The sequence below is a fragment of the Schistocerca nitens genome, chromosome 7 (assembly GCF_023898315.1).
Source record: "Schistocerca nitens isolate TAMUIC-IGC-003100 chromosome 7, iqSchNite1.1, whole genome shotgun sequence".
Classification (NCBI taxonomy): domain Eukaryota; kingdom Metazoa; phylum Arthropoda; class Insecta; order Orthoptera; family Acrididae; genus Schistocerca; species Schistocerca nitens.
In genome coordinates, this window is record NC_064620.1 from 630,278,941 (window position 1) to 630,301,584 (window position 22,644).

Below are 22,644 nucleotides of genomic sequence, written 5' to 3' on the forward strand. Positions count from 1 at the left end.
CAGGACTTATTTGAAATTTACCTCAACAAATTCACAGAAAGAGTGTAACTGGTACGTTCTAACAGTATAAACCAGTGTGCGATTTGTGCTTTTACCAGTGGGGGGGGGGGGGATGTCTTAGGGGGTTAGTAGAATTATACGAGATGTTACTAGCTTGGACCGCGGCGTTACACATGGTTAAACAGCTATTTACAAAAAGATATTAATGCAGAAACTCACTATTGACGCGTATGTACTATCAGAAAAGCCATCCCTTATTGTTGTTGTTGTTGTGGTCTTCAGTCCCGAGACTGGTTTGATGCAGCTCTCCATGCTACTCTATCCTGTGCAAGCTTCTTCATCTCCCAGTACTTACTGCAACCTACATCCTTCTGAATCTGCTTAGTGTATGCATCTCTTGGTCTCCCCCTACGATTTTTACCCTCTACGCTACCCTCCAATACTAAATTGGTGATCCCTTGATGCCTCAGAACATGTCCTACCAACCGATCCCTTCTTCTGGTCAAGTTGTGCCACAAACTCCTCTTCTCCCCAATCCTATTCAGTACCTCCTCATTAGTTATGTGATCTACCCATCTAATCTTCAGCATTCTTCTGTAGCACCACATTTCGAAAGCTTCTATTCTCTTCTTGTCCAAATTATTTATCGTCCATGTTTCACTTCCATACATGGCTAAACTCCATACAAATACTTTCAGAAAATACTTCCTGACACTTAAATCTATACTCGATGTTAACAAATTTCTCTTCTTCAGAAACGCTTTCCTTGCCATTGCCAGTCTACATTTTATATCCTCTCTACTTCGACCATCATCAGTTATTTTGCTCCCCAAATAGCAAAACTCCTTTACTACTTTAAGTGTCTCATTTCCTAATCTAATACCCTCAACATCACCCGACTTAATTAGACTACATTCCATTATCCTCGTTTTGCTTTTGTTGATGTTCATCTTATATCCTCCCTTCAAGACACCATCCATTCCGTTCAACTGCTCTTCCAAGTCCTTTGCTGTCTCTGACAGAATTACAATGTCATCGGCGAACCTCAAAGTTTTTATTTCTTCTCCATTGATTTTAATACCTACTCCGAATTTTTCTTTTGTTTCCTTTACTGCTGGCTCAATATACAGATTGAGTAACATCGGGGAGAGGCTACAACCCTGTCTTACTCCCTTCCCAACCACTGCTTCCCTTTCATGTCCCTCGACTCTTATAACTGCCATCTGGTTTCTGTACAAATTGTAAATAACCTTTCGCTCCCTGTATTTTACCCCTGCCACCTTTAGAATTTGAAAGAGAGTATTCCAGTCAACATTGTCAAAAGCTTTCTCTAAGGCTACAAATGCTAGAAACGTAGGTTTGCCTTTCCTTAATCTTTCTTCTAAGATAAGTCGTAAGGTCAGTATTGCCTCGCGTGTTCCAGTATTTCTACGCAATCCAAACTGATCTTCCCCGAGGTCGGCTTCTACTAGTCTTTCCATTCGTCTGTAAAGAATTCGCGTTAGTATTTTGCAGCTGTGGCTTATTAAACTGATTGTTCGGTAATTCTCACATCTGTCAACACCTGCTTTCTTTGGGATTGGAATTATTATATTCTTCTTGAAGTCTGAGGGTATGAAAGATTGTAACTCTAATTTGTTTTGCTGAATAGCGTAAGATTGTGACTTGAATTTGGTATGCTGAAATCGGGTGCTAATTAGACCATGAAAGCGGTTTAAAACTGTGAGCTCTCTTGGGAGGTTAACCGTGCGTTTACTGGCCCACTGTTTCAGCAGGTAACTAGTCTAAGTTTACCATATTACCAATCAGACTATCATTGATTATAATCTTTTACAGTCATACAACAACCGGTAATATATCTATATAAAAGGAGAATTTAAATAAAAAGAAAGAAATCAGTTTATATTTGCAAATTTATTTTAAAGATTGTTCATTGAAATTTCAGCATATTATACGTGAGTTATAACTGAGCTGGTGCCTTATTTACGATTGTGAGACTGTGAGATTGGAATATTACGGAACACATAAAATATGGAGTCAAGATTGGGAGACTGGATACAACACTGCATTCATAAAACAACACACAAAGAACATTGAAACGCATGCAAGAGAAAGTTAATCACTACAAACAGATTCAAATTTTTACCCAAAGAATTTCCGTTCGAAGCACAATCCTGTCCGTCATGTAATTACCACACACTGGTATACTAAATTCACATTAAATCTTTGTGAAATCTTCCCAAGAAGAATAGCTGATGGCTACTTTGGTGATTACACCACATGCTCCACGTGGTCAACTTGATTTACAGAAAGCGTATAACTCCACAATAATTTAGATAATAAAAATACATTCGATCGAAAAGCAAATTACAAAAGAAAAACCTCGAACTGGTTACTAACGTCTTACTACTAACCTGATGGGTCAAACAGTTATATAAGCACGTGGTACTGGTCTCACAAAGTACACGCCACGTGGGTTGAACATAAAGAAAAGTTGGTATATTCAAAATCTTTTCAAGACGATACGTTATAATCACACAAGCATTTGCCTTTAAGATTGATCTTACTTAGAGTTACTGACCAACACGTGGTTCCACTTTACTCACAAAGTAATAACAAAGCAACTACCGCCAAATAATCTGAACTGGACACGAGAATCACACTCCGCTGCAATTAAAGATAACCTTAGCTATTTTAAAGCTAACCCGAAATAAAATGATTAAATTCTCAGTTAAGCTGAACTTAACAAATCCATTGTCCTATGGACTTAACAGACACGCGCTTGGCCGGAGATCTTACCACTTCAGACGCTCGCACCGCCAGACTGCAACTGCTGGACTGCCCTGCGCTACTACTGGACTCCAACTGCTTACTCTCCAGCTGCCAGACTCCCACTGAACTACCCAGCGTGCTCCTGAGAGTCGCTCACAAAGACAAACGGAAGGCGCCAGAGGGGCAGCTTCCTATACCAACATGACAGGGGACGGACCGGACCATACTAAGAATGGAAACCTCTCTGCTTTTAGGAACCGTAGCTACCTGTTTCAACGTTGGTCCTACTGTTCTCTAGCAGACAGCCTTGTCTGCTACCCTCAAGCATGCAGCTACAAACACATTTGATCATTCATCCTCTCACACAGAAGGGAAGGGGGATGACAGTATCTTATCATACACAGTATATAAAAGAAAGCGGATGTAGGTTCCGTATGAGACTGTGTGACATGAATTACATATAAGAATTACATATAAACTGTGCTTTAAAGTGTAGTAGTGTGAGAGATCGTTCTTGTTTACGTGTAAAAGTAACACGTTCCACTACTCAGTCTCCTCCCAGATAGTCAGAAACGCCACAGTAAATTTAGAAGAGGAATTTATTCCATAAAAGACAACAAATTTGAGAAATTAAACATGAAAGGAATCCAACAGAGACCTTTCAGGTATTTCGCCTGTTTCATACATCTTGCTCACCAGATGGAAGAGTTTTGTCAGGACTGGCTCTCCCAAGGCCGTCAGTTGTTCCAATGGAATGTTGTCTACTCCGGGGGCCTTGTTTCGACTCAGGTCTTTCACTGCTCTGTCAAACTCTTCACGCAGTATCGTATCTCCCATTTCATCTTCATCTACATCCTCTTCCATTTCCATAACATTGTCCTCAAGTACATCGCCCTTGTATAGACCCTCTATATACTCCTTCCACCTTTCTGCTTTCCCTTCTTTGCTTAGAACTGGGTTTCCATCTGAGCTCTTGATGTTCATACAAGTGGTTCTCTTATCCCCAAAGGTCTCTTTAATTTTCCTGTAGGCAGTATCTATCTGACCCCTCGTGAGATAAGCCTCTACATCCTTACATTTGTCCTCTAGCCATCCCTGCTTAGCCATTTTGCACTTCCTGTCGATCTCATTTTTGAGACGTTTGTATTCCTTTTTGCCTGCTTCATTTACTGCATTTTTATATTTTCTCCTTTCATCAATTAAATTCAATATTTCTTCTGTTACCCAAGGATTTCTACTAGCCCTTGTCTTTTTACCTACTTGATCCTCTGCTGCCTTCACTACTTCATCCCTCAAAGCTACCCATTCTTCTTCTACTGTATTTCTTTTCCCCATTCCTGTCAATTGTTCCCTTATGCTCTCCCTGAAACTCTGTACAACCTCTGGTTCTTTCAGTTTATCCAGGTCCCATCTCCTTAAATTCCCACCTTTTTGCAGTTTCTTCAGTTTTAATCTACAGGTCATAACCAATAGATTGTGGTCAGAGTCCACATCTGCCCCTGGAAATGTCTTACAATTTAAAACCTGGTTCCTAAATCTCTGTCTTACCATTATATAATCTATCTGATACCTTTTAGTATCTCCAGGCTTCTTCCATGTATACAACCTTCTATCATGATTCTTAAACCAAGTGTTAGCTATGATTAAGTTGTGGTCTGTGCAAAATTCTACCAGGCGGCTTCCTCTTTCGTTTCTTACCCCCAATCCATATTCACCTACTACGTTTCCTTCTCTCACTTTTCCTACACTCGAATTCCAGTCACCCATGACTTAAATTTTCGTCTCCCTTCACTATCTGAATAATTTCTTTTATTTCATCATACATTTCTTCAATTTCTTCGTCATCTGCAGAGCTAGTTGGCATATAAACTTGTACTACTGTAGTAGGTGTGGGTTTCGTATCTATCTTGGCCACAATAATGCGTTCACTAAGCTGTTTGTAGTAGCTTACCCGCGTTCCTATTTTCCTATTCATTATTAAACCTACTCCTGCATTACCCCTATTAGAGTTTGTGTTTATAACCCTGTAGTCACCTGACCAGAAGTCTTGTTCCTCCTGCCACCGAACTTCACTAATTCCCACTATATCTAACTTTAACCTATCCATTTCCCTTTTCAAATTTTCTAACCTACCTGCCCGATTAAGGGACCTGACATTCCACGCTCCGATCCGTAGAACGCCAGTTTTCTTTCTCCTGATCCGAATGGGGGACTATTTTACCTCCGGAATATTTTACCCAAGAGGACGCCATCATCATTTAATCATACAGTAAAGCTGCATGCCGTCGGGAAAAATTACGGCCGTAGTTTCCCCTTGCTTTCAGCCGTTCGCAGTACCAGCACGGCAAGGCCGTTTTGGTTATTGTTACAAGGCCAGATCAGTCAATCATCCAGACTGTTGCCCTTGCAACTACTGAAAAGGCTGCTGCCCCTCTTCAGGAACCACACGTTCGTCTGGCCTCTCAACAGATACCCCTCCGCTGTGGTTGTACCTACAGTACGACTATCTGTATCGCTGAGGCATGCAAGCCTCCGCACCAACGGCAAGGTCCATGGTTCATGGGGGGGTTATATCTTTAAAAGTACATTATAGGTAAAGCTTATTTACAAAATCATCTACATACCGGTAGAGTTACACGAGGGGAATTCAAAAAGTAGAGGCACATTTGTGAAAAGTTGTACCTATTCTGATGATAGAAAACTGAAACGTATTAATAGTAAGACTTATTAAAAACTTTCAGTGTTCGGCTCCACAAATTTAAATTATGTGTAAAGTTTTACTCCAGTGCGTGGGAAATAAACATCCCAGGTTGGGATGCATAAACTAAAAGCAGGGGAGGGGATGTCTGATGCAGAGGGGGGAAATCCCCCCCATTCCTCCCTGCAAAGCGCACACTGGTGTAAACAGAGAAATAATGACGAATTTTCACAATGACACACTCTCAATCGACAGAGATCAGCTCCATGCTAAATTGTTTACGTAAAATGTCAGCTGGACATCCTACAGAGATTAAATAGATTCTCTTTGTTCAAAGACCTCTTTAATCAGTTGTATGTATTCTTACCTTCCTTAATATTTACACCCCCAAAATTTGTGTTAGCGTTATCACTTGTAAATGATACATACTTATTAGCAATATCCAAATGTTGCAATGTTTCTGTAATATACTGTGCAACAGTCTCATATGTGTCATTGGAGTAGATTTTATGTCAATTACCTTTGTTTTTAAACCACCAAGTTTGTAGTCAAAATATTGAATAAGCATGACCATTTTAAATTGCTGTGTTTGCTTCCATCGTTCGAAACAACAGAACAACATATATCACTCAAAGTTTCCATGGTTACATTCAAGACATGAGGAGCAGTTACATTGTTCATAATGCTTTGAGTTTTTGTTCTGGCTGAGATCTTTTTGGCATCTGAATCAAAATCAATGGCTTCGTTTGCCATTTGCATGCCGTCCAGTGACATGCCTAACATTATGGAATGCAAGTGGTCCTTCTCTAGTAAGTACTCGGCGACTTAAGGCTGAAGTGGATTCCTGTTGCTAAAGAATGTGTCTATCCCAGACGTTGAACTGCAACCCCAAAGATTTTTGTTATGCTTGTGAGTGGTAATATTATGCTGGAGATCTTGGCCACCTGGTGTAAGAAAATTAAAATATTTCAGTGACACAGTGACATGCGTTTCGTTTTACAACATTTAAATAAGTTAATGGTGTTTACGTATACTATGTAGAAATGGAGAATTTCTCTCATTCAGTTTTCCGCGTACAAGTAAATTGAATGGCTAAGAAACCATGACGTAAATCACGAAATAAAACAACCTACCGAGCTATTTCATACGTTTATCGGCCACCGAGACGTAAGTTCCAGCTATACATATCCTACATTCTGCTTCGAATCCAGGCAGGATATTTGTAAGAAAGAACATCTTGCGATTAGGCATTTCCGGATATTTTATAAAACTTACTTGGTTACAAAAAACAGCAAATCACACTCACACATGAGTACCGAGTACATGACATGAAACCTATAATGCCAAGCCAAGACAATGCGAATCCAGAACTGAAAATATGGAACAGAAATTTTAAATAATCGATATTTGCACTCGCTTATGGATTGATCCACTATTAGTAGTGAAAAATCGATAAAATCGACGATCCTGCTGCCATCTGTGGATAAGATATTTTAGGAAAGAACATTAGAACGGGGAAAATTGTAAATATAATTTTATAAGGCTAAACTTTGCGAAAAAGGAGGACAATGTCAAAATCTGTCCCTGACAATGATTAAGAGACTAAAAGGAGAACATGTCCGGATTTATCCTGACGTCTGGTCACCCTAGCTTTTCATAACGCAGAAAAATACCTTTGAATATACTGATTAGAAGAAATTATTCCGAAAACTGGTAATAATACTACCGTATTAATTACTCTGTATGAACTATAATCCTTCACTTTCTGGCTAGTGGTGATTCATACAGAAATCTGATATATTTCTAAAAGTGCACTTCGCATCAATATGTCTCTTGGTACAAGGCGTTTGCAACACTTCAGTGGAAGGACTCGAGGAATTTAATAAAGGAGATCGAAATAACGATCAAACATGATAATATTTTGTTGCGGTTCAACATCATAGTGAGAGAACTATTAATTTCATAAATACGATATATTGACGACAAAGAGTTATAGGACATGGAAAGTAATGTATGCAATCTGTGTACTAAAAAGAAACAGTTGGCTAATTGTTTAACACCATGCGTGATGTAGCATTAAAACAGTTTAAACGTCTTAAGAAACCATGTAGAATAAAGCTATGGTTCACTAGTGCAGATGTTCTGCTTAGACGGCAGCTGAGAACGTCGTTCTTCAAGTTTCGCTCTTTGTATATATTCTTTACCGTTTTCATAGCTCTGGTCCTTCATCTAAGCGTCACGTTCATGGAGGTCACGGTTTTCTCGTTTTTCCAGTTCCTCATTCGTGTAGACACAATTTAGCGTATGACAAACTACAGACAACAGTCATTCACACGAAGTACCACCCGATCTTTAACAACAACTAGCTAGAAGTCTGACTGTTTCTTCTGTGAGACGAATAAGTTAATGGCTCATGGCTCTGAGCACTATGGGACTTAACATCTATGGTCATCAGTCCCCTAGAACTTAGAACTACTTAAACCTAACTAACCTAAGGACATCACACAACACCCAGTCATCACGAGGCAGAGAAAATCCCTGACCCCGCCGGGAATCGAACCCGGGAACCCGGGCGTGGGAAGCGAGAACGCTACCGCACGACCACGAGCTGCGGACGAATCAGTTAATCTCTAGTGCTCTCTCATTACCTGTGTCTCTGTCCCCCCAAGGTGGTGACGGGGGAGTGAAGGGGGGAGGGAATGGGGGAGGGAGGATGGTACAGAGAGGGGTTGGTGACTACACCCTCGGCTGTTGTTACGACCCTCTATGTCGGCGGCCTCTGTCAGTCAACAGATGTCAGACTGTACGCTTTTGTGCTGTACGTCTCTCTTCACGTTTCCACTTTACTATCACGTCGAAACAGTGGACGTAGGTATGTTTAGGAGTGTGGAAACCTCGCGTACAGACGTATGACAGAAGTGACACCCAATCACCACGTTCCAAGTCCGTGAGTTCCGCGGAGGGCCCCATTCTGCTCTCTCACGATGTCTAGTGACTACTGAGGTCGCTAATATGGAGTACCTGGCAGTAAGTGGCAGCACAATGCACCTAATATGAAAAAAAGATGTTTTTGGGGATGTACTTGTCTACCACCCATCTGACCATCCACTTCATCTACTTAAAATACGAGGGTTGCCCAGAACGTAATGCACCGCATTTTTCTTCTACTTTTCTTTATTGAACATAATGAGAATTACACAGACGGAGGAATGGTGTTTTAGCTACACTCTCTATTTTTCCACGTAATTTGCATTCTGTTTTATGGCCTTCCTCCAGTGCGAAACAACCCTGCCGGAACCAATCCATGTCCTGGTGGCGGAGCCACTGCTTCACTGTGTGAATCACCTATTCCTCGTCCTCAAAATGGCGCAAACAAGTGGAAGTCCGAGCGGGCTAGGTCCGGGCTGTCAGGTGTGACAGCCGTGGATGGTCTCCCCGCTACAAATCGTGGAGCTCCGCCGAACCGCCTTCTGATGATCTAACCCTCCGTGGCCAGCGACTAACTATACTTCTGTCGACAGCAGATGCTCCATAGACTTTGCACAAGCGTTTGTGAATATTCCCCACTGTTTCTTTCTCTGCAGTCAGAAACTCAATGACGGCACGTTGCTTGTAACGTACATCATCCATAGACGCCAGACGAAACTGTCTCGCCGCTACGCTAGCTGTCGGAGGTGACGGAAACTTGACGCGCTCGCTCAGGAGATTTATAATATATACGTAACGTTTCGCAGTTTTCCCGAGGGCATGCAGCTTTACTGTATGGTTAATGTAATAAAGGTCACCTTATGTAAAAAATCCCCCCATGAACCATGGATCTTGCCGTTGGTGGGGAGGCTTACGTGCCTCAGCGATACAGATGGCCGTACCGTAGGTGCAACCACAACGGAGGGGTATCTGTTGAGAGGCCAGACAAACATGTGGTTCCTGAAGAGGGGCAGCAGCCTTTTCAGTAGTTGCAGGGGCAACAGTCTGGATGATTGACTGATATGGCCTTGTAACAATAACCAAAACGACCTTGCTGTGCTGCTACTGCGAACGGCTGAAAGCGAGGGGAAACTACAGCCGTAATTTTTCCCGAGGGCATGCAGCTTTACTGTATGATTAAATGATGATGGCGTCCTCTTGGGTAAAATATTCCGGAGGTAAAATAGTCCCCCATTCGGATCTCCGGGTGGGGACTACTCAGGAGGACGTCGTTATCAGGAGAAAGAAAACTGGTGTTCTACGGATCGGAGCGTGGAATGTCAGATCCCTTAATCGGGCAGGTAGGTTAGAAAACTTAAAAAGGGAAATGGATAGGTTAAAGTTAGATATAGTGGGAATTAGTGAAGTTCGGTGGCAGGAGGAACAAGACTTCTGGTCAGGTGACTACAGGGTTACAAATACAAAATCAAATAGGGGTAATGCAGGAGTAGGTTTAATAATGAATAGGAAAATAGGAATGCGGGTAAGCTACTACAAACAGCATAGTGAACGCATTATTGTGGCCAAGATAGATACGAAGCCCACGCCTACCACAGTAGTACAAGTTCATATGCCAACTAGCTCTGCAGATGACGAACAGATTGAAGAAATGTATGATGAAATGAAAGAAATTATTCAGATAGTGAAGAGAGACGAAAATTTAATAGTCATGGGTGACTGGAATTCGAGTGTAGGAAAAGTGAGAGAAGGAAACGTAGTAGGTGAATATGGATTGGGGGTAAGAAACGAAAGAGGAAGCCGCCTGGTAGAATTTTGCGCAGAGCACAACTTAATGATAGCAAATACTTGGTTCAACAATCATAAAAGAAGACTGTATACATGGAAGAAGCCTGGAGATACTGACAGGTTTCAGATAGATTATATAATGGTAAGACAGAGATTTAGGAACCAGGTTTTAAATTGTAAGACATTTCCAGGGGCAGATGTGGACTCTGACCACAATCTATTGGTTATGAACTGTAGATTAAAACTGAAGAAACTGCAAAAAGGTGGGAATTTAAGGAGATGGGACCTGGATAAACTGAAAGAACCAGAGGTTGTACAGAATTTCAGGGAGAGCATAAGAGAACAATTGACAAGAATGGGGGAAAGAAATACAGTAGAAGAAGAACGGGTAGCTTTGAGGGATGAAGTAGTGAAGGCAGCAGAGAATCAAGTAGGAAAAAAGGGAAAGTATAAAAATGCAGTACATGAAGCAGGCAAAAAGGAATACAAACGACTCAAAAATGAGATCGACAGGAAGGGCAAAATGGCTAAGTAGGGATGGCTAGAGGACAAATGTAAGGATGTAGAGGCTTATCTCACGAGGGGTCAGACAGATACTGCCTACAGGAAACTTAAAGAGACCTTTGGAGAAAAGAGAACCTCTTGTATGAATATCGAGAGCTCAGATGGAAACCCAATTCTAAGCAAAGAAGGGAAAGCAGAAAGGTGGAAGCAGTATATAGAGGGTCTATACAAGGGCGATGTACTTGAGGACAATATTATGGAAATGGAAGAGGATGTAGATGAAGATGAAATGGGAGATACGATACTGAGTGAAGAGTTTGACAGAGCAGTGAAAGACCTGAGTCGAAACAAGGACCCGGGAGTAGACAACATTCCATTGGAACTACTGACGGACTTGGGAGAGCCAGTCCTGACTAAACTCTACCAACTGGTGAGCAAGATGTATGAGACAGGCGAAATTCCCTCAGACTTCAAGAAGAATATAATAATTCCAATCCCAAAGAAAGCAGGTGTTGACAGATGTGAAAATTACCGAACTATCAGTTTAATAAGTCACGGCTGCAAAATACTAACGCGAATTCTTTACAGACGAATGGAAAGACTAGTAGAAGCCGACCTCGGGGAAGATCAGTTTGGATTCCGTAGAAGTATCGGAACACGTGAGGCAATACTGACCCTACGACTTATCTTAGAAGCTAGGTTAAGGAATGGCAAACCTACGTTTCTAGCATTTGTAGACTTAGAGAAGGCTTTTGACAATGTTGACTGGAATACTCTGTTTCATATTCTGAAGGTGGCAGGGGTAAAATACAGGGAGCGAAAAGCTATTTACAATTTGTACAGAAACGAGATGGCAGTTATACGAGTCGAGGGACATGAAAGAGAAGCAGTGGTTGGGAAGGGAGTGAGACAGGGTTGTAGCCTCTCCCCGATGTTATTCAATCTGTATATTGAGCAAGCGGAGAAGGAAACAAAAGAAAAATTCGGAGTAGGTATTAAAATCCATGGAGAAGAAATAAAAACTTTGAGGTTCGCCGATGACATTGTAATTCTGTCAGAGACAGCAAAGGACTTGGAAGAGCAGTTGAACGGAATGGATGGTGTCTTGAAGGGAGGATATAAGATGAACATCAACAAAAGCAAAACGAGGATAATGGAATGTAGTCTAATTAAGTCGGGTGATGCTGAGGGAATTAGATTAGGAAATGAGACACTTAAAGTAGTAAAGGAGTTTTGCTATTTGGGGAGTAAAATAAGTGATTATGGTCGAAGTAGAGAGGATATAAAATGTAGACTGGCAATGGCAAGGAAAGCGTTTCTGAAGAAGAGAAATTTGTTAACATCGGGTATAGATTTAAGTGTCAGGAAGTCGTTTCTGAAAGTATTTGTATGGAGTGTAGCCATGTATGGAAGTGAAACATGGACGATAAATAGTTTGGACAAGAAGAGAATAGAAGCTTTCGAAATGTGGTGCTACAGAAGAATGCTGAAGATTAGATTGGTAGATCACATAACTAATGAGGAAGTGTTGAATAGGATTGGGGAGAAGAGAAGTTTGTGGCACAACTTGACTAGAAGAAGGGATCGGTTGGTAGGACATGTTCTGAGGCATCGAGGGATCACTAGTTTAGTATTGGAGGGCAGCGTGGAGGGTAAAAATCGTAGAGGGAGACCAAGAGACGAATACACTAAGCAGATTCAGAAGGATGTAGGTTGCAGTAGGTCCTGGGAGATGAAGAAGCTTGCACAGGATAGAGTTGCATGGAGAGCTCCATCAAACCAGTGTTAGGACTGAAGACCACAACAACACAACGTAACGTTTCGCATTGGTAGCATTGTTTTCGTAAAAAAAAAATGCGGTGCCTTACTTGCTGGGCAACGCTCGTATGTTCCAGGCTATTCGTGTTGTGCCAAAAAACATTTATGATAGACAGTTTCAAGCCTGGTACTCATCATTCCGTAACAATGACGTATTCGTCTATAAGGCTGGCAGAGTTGTATCGGACGTGTTTTGTTATTAACCCGCGCTGTGCTATTCTGCTGATGCTGGGAAGGGCCCCAGTCCCGCCAGATGGCGCCGCCGGCCGGCCTACCTGCGGCGCAGACACCTGCCCGCTCCGCCTCCGCCTCCGCCCCCCCCCCCCCCCCCATCCAGCGGCCAACTGCGTCGGCCCCCACCTCCCCCTGCCACGGAGTCGCCGTCACCGTCGCTGCCGCGCTGGCCCGTGCGCCGCGCCGCGCAGCCAGTCGCTCAGTCGCCTCGGTCGCGGGGGTGTGTGTGTCGCTGGCGGTCCCGGGTTCGTGACTGGGTGGCGCTGCTTCTGCCGTGTGAGCTGACGAGCTGCGTCGCGGGCCGGAAGTTCCGTTTAGCGGTAGTGTGTTTGGTGCTAATTGAACGCGTGTGTCCAAACAGACGTCGCCGATAGAGGATCTGCGTGCTTTCGTGTGTCTCACCTGGGATTAAACGCCGTCGTTCAGTTTCTCGAGCAGCATTGCAGGTAAAGAAAAACAGATATATCTATCTGCCAGATTTTGACCGGTCTGTCATTTTGTTTCGCTCTTCGTCTTATCTTCCTCTACTACGGAAATGTGTATTTTATTGTGTCGTCCCATTCGAACCCAAGCGTACGATTTTGATTAGAGCTTCATTAATGTTACCGAGTAAAATTCCGTCGTACGTGGCGTTGCGTAAAGCCAAATGGCCCATACCGTGGTATCAGACCTCATTTGAGCTCCTTATCGAGTACAATTTGTTTCGCCGAGTTGTTTCGTATTCTGCGTCCTGAAGTGAACTACTTTTTATTACAGAGAAACTCGCTGTGATTTCCCCTGTTGTAGTGACAAGGACGTCCACCAGCTACGAGTAATACAACACAGGAGCCACACGAGTTGGAAAATCCCAGTTGTGCAAGCTGTTTGTTCCGTTAGCACATTTTAGTGGCTTTGGCGGGGAAGGAGAGAAAATGAGACATTGCTCGCAGGGGCGGGAGGGAGACGTGCAACGCACCGCTTTCTGCGGTGCAACTCACTGCTTCCTGACACGTGTTCAGATGCTCTGTCGCAGCGGGATCCCTGTATGTTTTTACGGCTTTTCTGCCAGTTAACGTTAGTTTCACTTCCAGTAATCGGTTGTATACTTCGGACGTGCCGAACTTTAGAAAATGCTGATATCAACAGAACTCGTCCTCACCGTGTATCGCTGACCCTTGTTACTAGTTGAATTCTAGTACACATGAATGTGTTTTGTTGCTGTGCTCACCAGTCCGAAGGCTGATGTGATGCAGCTGCCCGCACTGCTCTGTGCTGGACTGCGGCCTACATCCGTCTGAAGCTGGTAACTCTGGAGCCTCGGTCTGCCCCACACGTCCCTCACTTACCAGACTGACAATTTTGTGATGCTCCACGATGTGTCCCTTCTTTTACTAAAGTTGTGCGTCTAATTTTTCTTTTCCTCAATTAGATTCAGTAGAAGGGCGTCACCGGGCAGCATGTTGGGGGAGGGGCGCGTGGTGCAGGACTGCAGGACGAGAAAAAGAGTGAGGGAAGCGAGAAGCGCTGCCACAGTGACTAAAGTAGAAAAATTATTTAATGGCAAGAAAAATTATAAACATTTATAATGAACTTTACAGATCAATAATATCTAAAGACATGTAGCTACAACATAATCAAAATGGCCCTGAGCACTATGGGACTTAACTTCTGAACTCTTCATCAGTCCCCTAGAACTTAGAAATACTCAAACCTAACTAACCTAAGGACATCACACACATCCATGCCCGAGGCAGGATTCGAACCTGCGACCGTAGCGGTCGCGCGGTTCCAGACTGTAGCGCCTAGAACCGCTCGGCCACTCTGGCCAACTGCAACATAATCCTCGTTGAGTTTTTGTAACTTCTTCCTACACTTTACTAATAAAATCCTCTTTATTGTCAACAATACAAATTCTGTGAATACTCGTAATTGCTAAACCACTGAGGCGGCTTTCTGACATTGTGCTCCACAACCAGGTTTTGATTCTTCTGAACCCTTAACTGTGGTCTCACGGACCGCGCGAAAATTTTCGAACTCACTCTTCAAGGCCAGTTGTGGTGGGATGCTTCTATACTCCGCCTACCCTCCTTAAATTTCCAAGCCCACGATATTTTGTTGTCGGTTGCGTTATCGCCTTCTGTGTTTATTGTTGACAAGTGTTATTCATAGATGCTGGAGTCTCTGAGACCGCTACTCGTGAACTACGTACCTGTTTTCTTCAGTACGGTACCGTATAGCTCAAAATGTGTTGCCACGCATGTTTCATTTTTAACTTTCCCGAGTTTCATGAAATTGTTAGTCGGTTTACGGAGGAAGCTGTCAGTGATACAGATCAAGAAATAAACGAAAAAAGACGACGTTTTTATGTTAGCCAGTGATCATAGTACTGCTATGAACAAGAGTATCATTCAGAGGAAGAATTTCAAAAACGTTGTGATGGGGATCTTCCTGTTTTTTCCATGAAATACTTAAAGTGTCTGTTAAAATCGAATGTGTTCTGAGTGGTGATAAGAAAAATGTAGTTCCCAGCAATGAATATCAATTTGCCAGACTTTCTTTTTTACCTATCGGGTGGAATTTTTAAGCGCAAATTTAAACTCTGGAATTTAGTTTTATTTGGGAATATATTTGCTACAGAGATAGTATAATTTTTCAGAATGTAAAATTCAGTACTCTAATAGTCTATTTGTACTATTTAAAATAACCACACAAAATAGTGCTTTTGTGTGATAAATAGTAAAATGCTGCAGGCTTTGCTTAGTGCAATAAAATAAACCAGAAGCATTTAAACAACACTTAAATAATTGCAAAAATAAATGTTATATAGGATAAATTAAAAATATCAAATGATTTTTGCCTTAAATCTCGGTTTAAACATAGGGGTCCCAGAGACCCCACCTCGTGGTTTACGATACAGAAAAGTCACCTCGCGAGTTAAGGGTTTAACTGCTGAAAGACCCTTCCAGAGCACATGTTGTGCAAGAGATAGAAATCAAAATTTTTTATGCCTTTCGTGTTTCGGGGAAGCAGCTTTCCGTTTCTTTCAGGATACTGAGAGCAGTTAGCCCCCCTGGTTTCCTTGTATTCTGTCACAATTTTTGCCGAAGTTGAATTTCACTTTTTACGTTCGATAAATCATAAAATCCGGCAAAGGTTTTACAAGCTTCCATTAAATGATCTTTTCACATGGTTGTCATTTGCACAGGATGTAACTGAGATAATGCAGATACTGGCGTGTTTTATTAAACAAAACGTGCTTCAACAGCGTGAATAGTAGTGTCTACATAGGGCACTCTATTATTAATGAGGCCCTCCAGAATTGTGATGGACTTCCTGCTGAAGGGTTGCATCGACGTTGGTGTCTTCCAAACCAAATTTTGCAGCAATGACACTAGTATTCTTCGACTGTGACTTTTCAGGGTAATAACGATGAGTTTCCAACAGTCGCAAAATTAATTTAATATACTGTGATGCGACCAAAGCAATGGACGGAAGCAAGGACGTAGCTAAAGGGGAGGTTCGGGGGTATGGACCCCACTGTCACCTAAATAAAATTACACACGATCTAGCTGCCGTGTAGTGAAATTGAAAATATTTTGATTTTCGATCAGACGTCAAAAAAATGGTTACACACTATCGATAGTCACCAAGGCCATCCATAGATTAAAATAGCCAAGACCGATCACTGTGCATTGTTGGCCACACTGGAGCTCCGTTGTTGTTTTGTTAATCAGAAAAGTTCTTACTTGCAGTTGAATGTAATGTAAGTTCTGCGGTAATTGTATTTCGCTGTGTGCTGGTGTTATAGTTTCTAATAATGGATAAGTTTGTAACAAGAAAGAAGATGGAAACCGGTACTGATTCGCCCACCAGCGTTATGGTAAATTAAAAATATGCACGCACTACTAAAGCAGCCTGATTGCGTAACTACAGCAGTTTAATGTTAGGCCGGTATTACACTATCAAATTTCTTTGTCAAAGATGTGATCAAATATCCCGTCAAATATATTTGACAAAGATCTTTGACGTATCGCTAGAAGGGGTATTACACTGTCATCAAATTTTTCGTCAAAGTTCAAGATGGCTGACAACAACTTGTTATTAACCGCAGCAGTTGCACTTACCGCAATTACATTGTGTGCACATGCGGAAAAGATGTGGGGGAAAAAAAAGGAACCATACATACAAGGTTGTCAGTCTTTAATTCCTGGGATTACAACTTGATAATAAATTCAGTTGGGAGGAGCACACCACAGAACTGCAGAAGCGCCTTAACAAATCTGTATTTGCAATTCAAGTGTTAGCAGACATAGGCAACATAAAAATGAAAAAGCTTTTTGCCTACTTTTATTCCATAATGTCGTATGGTATAATATTTTGGGGTAAATCGTAAAGTCAAACAAAAGTTTTCAGAGTCCAAAAGCGTGTAATACGTATTATTTGTGGAGTAAATTCACGGACGTCCTGCAGAAACCTCTTCAAAGAACTGGGTATACTAACTACTGCCTCTCAGTATATTTACTCCTTAATGAAATTTGGCCTAAATAATATATCTCTTTTTCCAACAAAAAACTCAGTTCATACATACAATACCAGGAACAAAAATGATCTGCACAAGGACTTAAAAGCACTTACTTTAGTTCAAAAAGGGGTCAACTACTCAGGAACACTCATCTTCAATAATTTGCCAGCAAACATAAAAAATTTAGTTACAAATGAAGATCAGTTTAAAAGAAGCCTGAAAGACTTACTAGTGGCCAACTCCTTCTACTCCATTGACGAAATTTTTAAAGAAACAAATGATGTATTTATTCATACTATAAGTATTGTTATTTCAGCTGAAAAAAAATTGATGTGTTCCACATCCACGAGGATCTCCTCAGCACGGATCTATGGAACGAAAAACTAATCTAATCTGGGTGAAGCCGTGGGTTTTATGACGACACGATAAAACCATTCAACAAAACTTGTTACGTGAGCTTACAGTGGAAGACGTCAAGTCGTACATTAATTACTTAAGAATGGATGAGCATACATTTCTGTATGTGCTCAGTGAAGTGTATCCTCATATCACAAAGCACAATATTCACTCAAGAACTGCTACATCTTCAGAAGACTGGCTCACTGTAACACTCCGATTCCTTGCTACAAGAGAGGGTTATGTTAGGTTAGGTTAAGTCACGTCAGGTCTCCAATCTTCTTAATCTATTTTTGTATTCAGGGTGCCTCACGTTGTAAAGCGCCTCATCAACTTCATACATCTCTATTAATTTTGTAGCTGTCGGCACACACCAATTGTATTTACCGGCAATGTTTATAAAAACACTACAGACGACAGAATGCTGTAGCTATGCTAGCGCTCCATGTGGTAACATGTCACATTGCAGTGAACAGAAGACAAGTGATTCCTTTGATCAAATCTACAGCGAGGCCCTAGATTTGATCAAATATTGGACGACATTTGACAAAGTCCCTATTACACTACCAAATATCTTTGACAAAGAAATTTGATAGTGTAATACCGGCCTTAGCATTGGATTCGTTATTTGGAGACTGGTAGAACTTTGGGGTTGCAGTGTTTCAGTATTTCACAAGGCAGCGGAGCGGTAAACATAATTACAAATAACATTAAATTAAAATTCGGTGCTTAAAAATACACTTGGATTTACCTGTGTTGCCCAAAAATAAATTAACAAAAATATCGCCCAAACGGCTATGGTTCCGTTCCTTGAAAAAAATTGCTGAATATCCCGTCATTTGTAGCCCAAATGGCAAAATATCGCCCAGTCTTTTCACGATTGCAGTACTCTATATGAAAACCAGAACGATCGGACGGGTTCGTAGAGAGCGGAAGGGGTTTTTGGTAACAGCATATTCTACATTTCGTTTGTTTGGAAAAGATTTTTTCATCGGGTTGCTTGAAATCACCCGAGCCGACTGTGGCTTGTATCTCCGCCCTACACGCCGCCCCTCCCCTCCGTCGCCGTTCGACCAAAATGTATTTACGCTCTTGAATAGTATAATAACTTAAACTAGGTGTTATACGATTATCTTCAAACTGTAATGTTTTTAAGTTGTAGAAAGAGTGATATAAGTAATATTTTTTCTTTACTTTTGTAACATTACTTATCTTGATTTGGGAAATATTTAATTTTAACGCTGGCATGCGACAATATGTGTAATTCAGCGACATTTACATTGGAAGGCGGCTAGCGATCGTCATTTTGTACTATGTATCTGCGCACAAAGTTGGCTCACTTATGCAGCAGCGATGTATCCCTTGCAGTTTTACTACAAGAACGATGTTCTACTGTGAAATGCATGGAGGTATAAAAGAAGGGAGGTGGCACTGCAGGCTTACGCCGTACAATGCTTTGAAGCCACAGTGGGCGGGGCCAGCCGCCATTTTAAGTAGCCTAAAACAAGGCAAACTCATTTATGAAGTCGCATACATTAGAAGTCTAGTTGAAATCAATGCGTGAATCAGTGTTAAGTTCCCTAGACAGTAGCTCGTGATATTTGTGTATTCCGTTTTATTTTGTAAATGAAATTTGTTCCTGTGCTTTCATGCTGACAATTGAAGTAACAATTTAAAAAGTTCTTGATCACTAAAGAAAACTGAAGAAAGGCTTTTATGTGCTAAAGGAATTCTGACTTGGTTTCTGGTAAGTCGTCAGTGTAAATACAGGACTATAGTAGTTCGCGTTGATTCTGCGTAATTTTTCATTGATAGAATCAGCACCTGTTTGCATTGTGATATGTTGTGAAATTTGGAACATTCACGAGTGCCGCGATAAACTAGTAATAATACCGTCAATAGTAGGCTTAAACTAAATTGCGCTCCTTTAAAATTTTTAAGAATAGTAGGCCTATCCTCGTTCGAAACAATCGTTAGCTCTAATTTCATAGCACAACTATGTGAGAAATAGGTTAGTCTGAGCATTTCCGGACGTTGCAAAACTATTTTCGTAAGTTACCGGTACGAGTGTTTTGGATACGTAATTTATATCGTAGCAAATCAGCGTTTGTGGTTCTCATTTCAATCAAAGAATACGTCAGCCCCGAATTTTATTGTATATCAATGCAAATAAACGTGAGTTTTTGAGAATTTTCTGGAGCTACCATTGCCCTTTGCATAACTTACGAGCAGTTTGTAGCAAATCGGCATTTGTGATTTAGTTACTGTAGCAAATTTCCTAACTAACATATTGTGTTACATCTAGTTTTCCCTTTAACAGGAGTAGACCTATATATATTACCTGCAGTTATCGTAGGCCTAAAATAACTCTGTTTACGGGTTTGCTAACAACTATAGGTGAACATCAAAGCCGTTTAGGAAACCAGTATTTTTTACCACAGGTTTTTGTGTTGCCTTAATAGAAATCTCGTTTTGTGTATTTGCTTCAGTTCTTATAGGGAATTAGCTACTTTTTAGCTCAACGGATTAAAGATAATCAGCGGGCTTTATTAAAGTTATTTGCTCACTGTCATGCAATACATTGCATCAGCCAAAATGAAGACCCGCTGCCAGTGCTGTTCTCAAACACGGGATGAGTTGGTTGACGTTCGTAAGCAGCTGGAAATCGCCCTGACTACTGTCAAACAATTGGCAGCTGCTGTGAATCGGTGTGTTGGAGGAGCTCGCGAGAGTCGTGTACCTGCGATACCCGTCCCAGAGGTACCAAAGTACTAGAGTTGACTGCGAGTGGCGTGTTAATGGTAGATTTAGGCGTGCCGTACTGGGTGGACGGGGACGAGGGAGGACCCAGGGTTCTGTACCAATCCCCCTAACCAACAAGTCCGGGATGCTGTCGTTCGGCCGGCCGCGGTGGCCTAGCGGTTCTAGGCGCTTCAGTTTGGGACTGCTAGGGTCGCAGGTTCGAATCCTGCCTCGGGCATGGATGTGTGTGATGACCTTAGGTAAGTTGATTTAAGTAATTCTAAGTGCTCAGAGCCATTTTTGGACTGGCAATAAACGCTCACATTGGTAGTTCTAAGTTCTAGGGGACTGGTAACTTCAGATGTTAAGTCCCGTAGTGCTCAGAGCCATTTGAACCATTTGCTGTCGTTCACTGAAACTGAGCATGAGTCAGTGGGACTCATTTCACCTGCTTTGGGGGAACCTGTTTTGTCCTGTGTCAAGATGATGCAAACGCGAAAGGGTGGATGGGTGGGGGGTCTATTAATCGTCAGCAGTTCAAACGTACGGTGAATGATGGTACCTCTTAGGGAAATGGCTTCAATGGACAGGAAGGGACGTCATGAGCAACCAGGAAGTATGCCTGGGGGCCTCATTCAACATTGCATCGCATGTAAGAATAAATGATGCCTGTCGTCTGGGCTCCAAGACCATTCTTGGGTCATTACGGCGAATAGCAGAGAAGGTTGAGAGGACCAACCTAGTGTTTGGCGTTTCAGCGAGGCTCACAATTTGCAGCATTGTCTCCAGAACTGATCGTAGCCCTTTGGACTGAACCAGAGACTTCGAAGGTTCTGTGACGAGCTAGGCTGCGATATCCTGCACTTGCGCCATAGAGTTCAGAACTGTAGGCTCCTCCTAAATAGATCAGGTGTGCACTGCACATCAGAGCTCCTACTCAGCTACTTTGTGTGTGGTGCTCATGAAGGTTTTTTTAGATTAGGAGGTTATCCATCCAATCCAGATAACGATAGCTGTAGAAAACCCAGAAGTACCAGTGTAAGAGCGAAAGAAATGTCTCCCACAGGTGAGCTCCTAATGGTAAAGCGTCGAAGCATTCGCAACGAAGTGCCAGAGTTTGAAGCGCTCATGGTTGTGGTTGGGTTGGGTGATTTGAGGGAGGGTACCAAACAGCGAGGTCATCGGTTCCGTCGGATTAGGAAAGGATGGGGAATGGAGTCGGCTGTGGCCTTTTAAAAGAACCATCCCGGCATTTACATAAAGCGATTCAGGAAAATCACGGAAAACCTAAATCAGAATGGCCGAATACAGGTTTGAATCGTCGTCCTCCCGAAACGCACATGAAAAGCAGTGAAGCCCACATAATACTAGGTACAGAAAGGTGGTTGAAACCTGAAAATGATAGCAGTGAGATTTTTGGGGGAAATTTAAGTGCATCTCTAAAGGATATGTAAATGGGATATTCCCATACGGGAATGGAACAGGAACAAACTCTAATAACTGGTACAATGAGACCTACCCTCTGCCATGCACCTCACGTTCTTTTGCAGAGTATGTAAATGTGGAAAGATACCTACTGTCAAAACATGTTTGAATCCTTGTATCTTTATAATTTATGCTATGGAACGTCAAGATTTTTGTGCTTTGCGGCAGTGAACCTAATATTAGAGGACTGAACTGAACAAGAGAGAATACATTATGTTAGAATTTTAATTCGTATGGCGATGAAGTGAAGTTATCCCACGGTCAAATAAAGAAATATTTAACTCTCCGTTTTTGTATTTCTGGTATAAGCTTTTTCGCTTAATTTTGTAGAATAAATACTATTTGTATAAAGGCCTCCCGAAAGCAAAGTAAGTCCATATCCTCAGGTGAAGAAAAGATTATCATGTGTAACACATGCGCTATGTAAAGACTATGACCGCATCACCGCTTTCACTGTTTTCTGTATTTTTAATTTCTAATTACTTGGTGCACATCTGAAACTGACTATTGTCTACGATTGAGCTTTATTTCAAGCAGTGATGCTCAAATTTTTACTTGTTTCTACATCTATATCTACATGGATAATCTGCAAATGACCTTTAAGTGCCTGGCAGAGGGCTCATCGAACCACCTTCCCAATTCTCTATTATTCCAATCTCGTATAGCGCGGGGAAGGAACCAACACCAGTATCTTTCCGTACGAGCTCTGATTTTCCTTATTTAATCTCGGCGATCGTTTCTCCCTATGTAGGTCGGCATTAACAAAATATTTTTGCGGTCA

General features: G+C 41.8%; 1 protein-coding gene across 2 annotated transcripts in view; it reads left to right on the forward strand.

Annotated features, from left to right (window-relative positions):
- The first annotated feature begins 12,950 nt into the window (after window positions 1-12,950).
- Window positions 12,951-22,644, forward strand: part of LOC126195036 (cadherin-99C) — a 643,316-nt gene continuing 633,622 nt past the window's right edge. For both annotated transcript variants that reach the window (XM_049933479.1, XM_049933480.1), the window contains exon 1: window positions 12,951-13,185. The gene's annotated coding sequence lies outside the window, so the exon portion shown is untranslated. The remainder of the gene's footprint in view (window positions 13,186-22,644) is intronic.